The following is an 8,336-nucleotide window of genomic DNA, read 5'->3' as shown; positions in this document are numbered from 1 at the left end:
CAAGGTCCAGACATGGTAAAGTGGACCAACGCAGCAGAGGGTGCATTTACAGACCTTCGGACAGCCCTCTGTAATGACCCCCTACTCATAGCCCCGGACTTTAACAGGGAATTTATTTTACAAGCAGACGCTTCCGAGGTGGGGTTGGGAGCAGTTCTGTCACAAATGGTGGGAGAAGAGAAACACCCAATCCTCTACCTAAGTAGAAAGCTTCTCCCAAGAGAACAGAAATACGCAGTAGTCGAGAGAGAATGCCTTGCTGTCAAATGGGCTATGGAGACACTGCGTTATTACCTCTTAGGCCGGCGATTTACTCGTGACAGACCATGCACCCCTCCAGTGGATGCAGCGGAATAAGAAAAAGAATGCAAGGGTCACCAGGTGGTTCTTATCCCTCCAACCATTCCAGTTCCGCATACGGCACAGGGCTGGATGCCACCATGGCAATGCTGATGGTCTGTCATGAGCATACTGCCTGGCGTCCCAGATGCCCAACTCTATGGTGTTGAGCAGGGGGGGTGGGGGGAATATGTGTCGGGGCAAGGTCAGATGGCTATAGAAAAGTAGTGGGAGATAGATATATTAGCTCCAGACTAAACAAATCCCTGGTACCAGTATAAGTGAAATGGAAGCTGCTCCAGGTCAATTAAGACACCTGGGGCCAATTAAGAACTTTCCAGAAGGCAGGGAGAATGCTAGGTTGATTGGGACACCTGAAGCCAATCAGGCGTTGGCTGAAACTAGTTAAAAGCCTCCCAGTTAGTCAGGTGGGGGTGCATGTCAGGAGCTGTGGAGGAAGTTGTGTTGTTGGAGTGGCTGAGTAGTACACACCAGATCAGGCACAAGGAAGGAGGGCCTGAGGTAAGGGTGAAGTAGAGCTTGAGAAAGTGAGGGCTGCTGTGGGGGAAGTAGCCCAGGGAATTGTATAGGTCATGTTTCTAAAAGGCCAGCTACCATAGCTGGTACTATTAGGGTCCCTAGGCTGGAGCCCAGAGTAGAGGGTGGGCCTGGGCTCCTCCCCACACACCTTTGCCCCCGATTACTCACTGAGATTGGGAGACAACAGAGATTGTGCAAGGAAGGATAACTTCTCCTCACCTTCCTCGCTGGCTTATGATGAAAATGGCTCAGTAGACTGTGACCCTTGTCTCTAGAGAGAGAAGGGTTATATGGAGGGTCACAGTGAGCCTCTGAGGCTAGCAAAATCCACCAGGAAACACGAGACCCACGGAGGCAAGGACAGAGCTTTGTCACAATCTATACTACACAGCTGCAGGTGTGTAATTGCAGATGTTTGGGCTCAGATGCCCCCACCCTATGGGGTTTCAGCTTGAGCCCAAACATCTCCACAGCAATTATACAGCTCTGTAGCCTGAACCCTGTCAGCCTGAGTCAGGTGACATGAGCCAGCCATGGGTAGTTAATTGCAGTCTAGACATACCATAAGGACCCAAGCCTATAGAAATCAACAGGTATCTTTGATTCACCTTCAATGAGATTCTTATAAGGCCCTAACTCAGTGTCTGTGTGTTCTACTGCAGATGCTGTAGGGACACAGCTAGCTCTACACTACAAAACCAGTCCTATGTTTGTTCATAGGAGCTAGTAAAACATGGCATGTTAAAACAGCATTACAATATTTATCATACAAGGAACTCAACATGCTGCCCCTCTGTTGTGTCCAAGGCAATAGCATGATTTAGGGAGTAGTTATAAACACCTTCAGCCTCAGAGCTGAATCTTGCCCTACCCCAGAAACTGGAACTTCGTTTAGGATAGGGTACAGTGCCTGAGGCAACACCATTTGATGGTACAGACTGGCAGCTGTGTCATTTCATTCTGCTAGTGCCGAGGTTCAAATCTACAAAATATATTTGCACTTACAGTAATTTAGTGGAATCTTACACATGGTTTCCATGGAAACATTACAAAATACTAAACCTCAAGCGTTTAGCAAGAGTTCCATCTGCCCGTCCCTTTCATCCTGCTGCTATTTCTGCTGGGCGGAGAGTCTTTATTTAAGGTATTTGAGTTGCAAAGACAGCTTGCCCCCTCACAGCCCATCTTCCCCTCTACCTTATCTTTTACTGAATTTGTCATACGTCTGTTTTGAAATCTCTCTTTTGCCATAGAAACTGTGACTACATTAAAATTTCACTGGAGGAGATGAATGAGAGAGATGAAATCTCTTAATGGACATTTTCAGTAGCTAGAGAAATAAGGTGGGTGACGTAATACCCATTATTGGACTAATTTCATCAGCTCTGAGCTCGAACGCTCATCTCTTTCACCAGTAGAAGTTGGTCCAATAAAGCAGGGGTTCTCAACCTTCTTCTTTCTGAGCCCCACCCCGCAACATGCTATAAAATTTCCATGGCCCACCTGTGTCACAACAACTATTTTTCTGCATAAAAAAGTCAGGGCTGGCATTAGCAGGTAGAAAGCTGGGCAATTGCCTGGGGCCCATACCACAGGGAGCCCCGTGAAGCTATATTGATCAGGCTTCAGCCCCAGATGGCGGGTCTCAGGGCCCTGGGCTTCAGCTTTCTGCCCCGGGCCCTAGCGAGTCAAATACTGGCCCTGCTTGGTAGCCTCCCTGAAACCTGCTCATGGCTCCCCGGGGCCCTGGACCCCTGGCTGAGAACCACTGCAATAAAAGATATTACCTCTCCAGGAAATTAAAAGGAGAAGGTGGGAAATAACAAAGCTACCATAAAACAATTTATAATAATGCACCACAATGGGAAGATAATGTATGAGAAAATAAGTATATACACATCTAATGCATTTGAAATGTTATTTACATTGCAGTAGCATCTAGTAGCCCCAATCTAGATTGTGTCAGGCACTGTACAGACACATAGTAAGAGAAAACATGCTCCGAAGACAAAAAGGTGAGAGGGGAAATAATAGTTCTTGGAGGATTGGGACAAAAGAAATCTGATGAGGTTCAACAAAGACAAATGCAGAGTCCTGCACTTAGGATGGAAGAATCCTATGAACTGCTATTGGCTGGGGTCATACTGGCTAAGTAGCAGTTCTGCAGAAAAGGACCTGGGGATTACAGTGAATGAGAAGCTGGATACGAGTCAGCAGTGTGCCTTTGTTGCCAAGAAGGCTAATGACGTATTGGGCTGCATTAGTAGGAGCATTGCCAGCAGATTGAGGGAAGTGATTATTTCCCTCTATTCGGCACTGGTGAGGCCACATCTGTTTTGGACCCCCCACTACAGAAAGGTTGTGGGCAAATTGGAGAGAGTCCAGCGGCGGGCAACAAAAATGATCAGGGGGCTGCGGCACATGACTAACGAGAAGAGGCTGAGGGAACTGGGCTTGTTTAGTCTGCAGAAGAGAAGAGTGAGGGGGTATTTGATAGCAGCCTTCAAGTACCTGAAGGGGGGTTCCAAAGAGGATGAAGCTAGGCTGTTCCCAGTGGTGGCAGATGACAGAATAAGGAGCAAGGGTCTCAAGTTGCAGTTGGGGAGGTCTAGGTTGGAATTAGGAAACAATTTCAGTAGGAGGGTGGTGAAGTACTGGAATGGGTTACCTAGGGAGGTGGTGGAATCTTCATTCTTAGAGGTTTTTAAGGCCCAGCTGAGATGATTTAGTTGGTATTGGTCCTGCTTTGAGCAGGGGGTTGGATTAGATGACCTCCTGAGGTCTCTTCCAACTTTAATCTTCTATGATTCTGCAAGATTAGATTCTCACAACAGTACTGGTGTGCTAGCCTGGCTGTTCAACACAATGTTTACAGCATGATACTTTGTGCTTGTGATTCAGAGAAAGGGCAAAATATTGTTTTTACAGAAAAGATGGGGCTACAACTATTTGAGGGCTTGACAGGGCTTTATCCCCCCACCCCTCCCAAAATTAGGAATTGCATTATTGAATAAAGGAGACACTGAATTTGGAACAAAAAGCTCTTATCTCACACTGTTAAAAATGTGGACAAATATAGCTGTCACACTGCCTGGATTCAGAGTAGCAGCCGTGTTACTCAGTATTCGCAAAAAGAAAAGGAGTACTTGTGGCACCTTAGACTAACAAAGGTGCCACAAGTACTCCTTTTCACTCTGCCTGGAGTGACCCAGGACCATGAGTGCCTACCTCAGGGCTCAGGTGACCAGATTATCCTGATTTTATAGGGACAGTCCTGATATTCAGGTCTTTGTCGTATATAACCTATTACCCCCACACACTGTCCCAATTTTTCACACTTGCGATCTAGTCACCATACTCAGGGCAGACTGTTAGAAAACAGGATGGACACTCCAACCTGGTGGTGTGGCCTATAATTAGATTTCACGAACCGAGTACCAAATGTGAACTCCCAAAGTACTACTATAGTCTTACAATGGAGTCACATACAGTCCTCTTAGACACTCCAGTCTATCTTGCTGCGTAGGCAAGCTGGACTATGTGAAAAATCATCACTTACACCAAAAATCACACCACATTCAGGTTGCTCCCAGGCCCAAGAGCCCAGTCACTTATCCCACATCAACTGGTATCCGTAGATCTTACACCAAAGACAATGCTGGTAGCCAAATTCTATAGTAAACTAATTAAAGGTTTATTACCTAAGAAAAGGAAATAAAAAAAAAAGTTAGAGGTTAAAGTGGGTATAATATATATTTAGGTGAGTCATTCTAAAATTCCAAATGGTAGCAGATATGTAGTAATCTGCCAGTTTCCCAAAAGTCACTCAGCTACTCAAATAACTCTGGGGATAGCTATCTTCTGTTAAAGTTCTTCATTTGCATTCCACAAGGCTGCTTTCTTGTTTGGTGGGTTATTAAGTTACAGGGGTACACACAAAGTAAATGTTTGCTACTACCTTATAATAGGATACAAATAAGTAAAAACAAAGCATGTAACATCCCATTAGTTTTCATGAAGTTTAGACACCAAATACTCTTACACTTTTAACAAATCACTTTTATCTGTACTAATACACAGTGAATTGGCCTCCGGCTTTGGCATGAGTTAGCACCTGGTATGCCAGCATCATGATAACCATGGTACAAAACCACTTTTTTAAAAATGTTACTTTTTAAAACATGAGTAAAGAGATGAACTTAAAATTTAGAGGGAACATTACTGGTCTTTGTACTGAGCAAGCTACAAACTCCACTGAGCACTTTGTTTTTGTCCTTGGGCCAGAGGACAAAATGGAGAGGTTACACATGTGAGAGAGGGATGTCTGTGAGAGGTGATGAGTCATCCTTGAATTAGGAGTTTGATTAAGCCACATCTAGGGATGAGTCATTCCTGTCCTAGGTTCCAGCCAATCCACAAGCCAGGAACTGCTCTGGTGACTCTCAGGGCATGTATATAAACCTCAGAGAAGAAACAATTCAATCTATCAAAAATCACTTCATGGCTTGGAACTCTCCCCTGTGTGATAGTGGTGACAGAGTGCACAGGTTTTAGCTTGCTCCAGCTCTGCTCTGACTCCAGAGTTATTCCCAGTCCTGCTCCAGCCCTGCCCTTCCTCCAACTAGCTCCTGGTCTTTGTTCTAAGCCCGCTCTTGATTCCTGAGTCCAACTTCGGTTCCTGGCCTGGCTGTCACTGCACTGATCACTAGGCCTGTGCCAGTGGTTCAGCCACTAGGCATGACCCTCCACATCTCAGTTTCTGACAATCCAGTGGGGGGGGGAACATGTGATGGGGGGTGTCTGGAGGGGCTCCAGTCCCTGTTCCCATCAAGTGCAGCTTCAGGGGCCCAGAAAGGAACCTGTGCAGGGTGTGGGAAGTGTGTGTGGGTGGGAGGGGGGCAGGTTGTCACCCCCCAGGCTAGGAGTTTCAGACTCCTCCTGCTGAGTACTCCCAGGAAGGGACCCAGGCTACAGCTCCCTCCCCTTCCATCTCTTGGTGGCACAAACGGCCACATCCCTGGAAATCAACAGCCAGCCAGCAGGATGGGTGGGGAGATATGCTTTGGCTTAGTCAAGCTGCAGCTCTGGAGCTTCCTCTGACCTGGGTTGGCACCACAGAGCCCAGCCAGGCCCCTCATTTGAGCTCCGCCTCAAGGGGTGTCCTGGAGCTACCATACTTCCGAGCCAGGTTGGGCATGTCCCTGAGACCAGTAATGCTCACTCCCCAGCAAGGGAACAGGGCCACACATGCCCTGTCATAAGGGGAAGCAGAGAACAGCAGATTCTTCAAGGGCCACACCATGTCCCTGCTGGGGCTGCACAGAGGAAACATGAGCAACATGCCTTCTGGACAGTGCCGTATATACAAGTTTGTTACACAGTCAAACATGCATGCAGTTTGGGGAACATTTCACATTTGTGAGCAAAGTTTCAAACAATGATCTTCTCCCTGGGTTTCTTGAAATGAATTCTTAGGCAACTTCTGTAAGCTAGTTATCAGCAGGTTTGTCCTTGTGCATGTGTAGAGCATATACCAGTTGAGTTGTAATGGTCCCACTGTGGATCAAAGCCATGTTTTAAAGTGGCAGAGCACAAGCCATGTTCACTTACACAGCATTAGCTGCTAATTCCACCGAAATTTTTTTTTCTATTTCACCACTTGGGAAAACAGCTGATATGCAGTATGCTTGAGCAAATGGAGATATTCCTGAACTGACTTCAACAATTTTTCTGTAAGCAGACAGTTGGGTTGCAAGGCATGGCTGAGTAATCAGTTGATCATGACTGAAATCAGAGTCACACAGCTGATGTACATTTTGAACTCCAAACATAACAGATGCGAGTTAGGAGAGTTTTAAGATTGTGAATAATTTTGTAGCCTCTGTCAAATCTTGATTGAATGCCAGACATTGTAAAATTAATTACTTTGAAGTAGATGTTCTTATAAAACTCACTTGGGTAGCTGGGTTCACCTCTCCCAACTTAAGTTTTCTTGGGACCTTCTCTTCTGTGGAAGCTCAGGCATTCTGAATATCTCCAACTTTTAACTTTTCTGGTAGATTAGCTCCTGGAATGAGTAGTAGCTTTCATCTGATTGGACAAACTGAAGTGAATTGAGCGCTATTTTCCTAAGAAATTGGCCTTCTGTTGCTGAAATGTTTGACCCTTGCAGGGTTTTGGATAGATTGTCTTATGTTTAGGATTTCTCAACCCAGTTCAACATCAAAGAGGAAGTTAAACTTTTCCACTTGAGCAGCTATGCCACAACTAATTAAACTGGAGTAATAGTAATAGGATGAAATTTAATAGTGAGAAGTGTAGGGTTATGCATTTAGGGATTAATAACAAGAATTTTAGTTATAAGCTGGGGATGCATCAATTAGAAGTAACGGAAGAGGAGAAGGACCTTGAAGTATTGGTTGATCATAAGATGACTATGAGCTGCCAATGTGATATGGCTGTGAAAAAAGCTAATGCGATTTTGGGATGCATCAGGAGAGGTATTTCCAGTAGGGATAAGGAGGTTTTAGTACCATTATACAAGGTACTGGTGAGACCTCACCTGGAATACTGTGTGCAGTTCTGGTCTCCCATGTTTAAAAAGGATGAATTCAAACTGGAGCAGGTACAGAGAAGGGCTACTGGGATGATCCGAGGAATGGAAAACTTGTCTTATGAAAGGAGACTTAAGGAGCTTGGCTTGTTTAGCCTAACTAAAAGAAGGTTGAGGGGAGATATGATTGCTCTCTATAAATATATCAGAGGGATAAATACAGGAGAGGGAGAGGAATTATTTCAGCTCAGCACCAATGTAGACACAAGAACAAATGGGTATAAACTGGCCACCAGGAAGTTTAGACTTGAAATTAGACGAAGGTTTCTAACCATCAGAGGAGTGAAGTTTTGGAATAGCCTTCCAAGGGAAGCAGTGGGGGCAAAAGATCTATCTGGTTTTAAGATTCTACTCGATAAGTTTATGGAGGAGATGGTATGATGGGATAATGTGATTTTGGTAAGTAATTGATCTTTAAATATTCAGGGTAAATAGGCCTAATCCCCTGAGATGGGATATTAGATGGATGGGATCTGAGTTACCTAGGAAAGAATTTTCTTGTAGTATCTGGCTGGTGAATCTTGCCTATATGCTCAGGGTTTAGCTGATGGCCATATTTGGGGTCGGGAAGGAATTTTCCTCCAGGGCAGATTGGAAGAGGCCCTGGAGGTTTTTCGTCTTCCTCTGTAGCATGGGGCACGGGTCACTTGAGGGAGGCTTCTCTGCTCCTTGAAGTATTTAAACCATGATTTGAGGACTTCAATAGCTCAGACATAGGTGAGGTTTTTCGTAGGAGTGGGTGGGTGAGATTCTGTGGCCTGCATTGTGCAGGAGGTCGGACTAGATGATCAGAATAGTCCCTTCTGACCTTAGTATCTATGAACTTTGAGCTCTTAAATCAGGA

Source organism: Dermochelys coriacea, chromosome 2 (assembly GCF_009764565.3).
Source record: "Dermochelys coriacea isolate rDerCor1 chromosome 2, rDerCor1.pri.v4, whole genome shotgun sequence".
Lineage (NCBI taxonomy): Eukaryota > Metazoa > Chordata > Testudines > Dermochelyidae > Dermochelys > Dermochelys coriacea.
The sequence above is the reverse complement of the archived record's forward strand: the minus strand, read 5'-3'. Positions refer to the sequence as shown.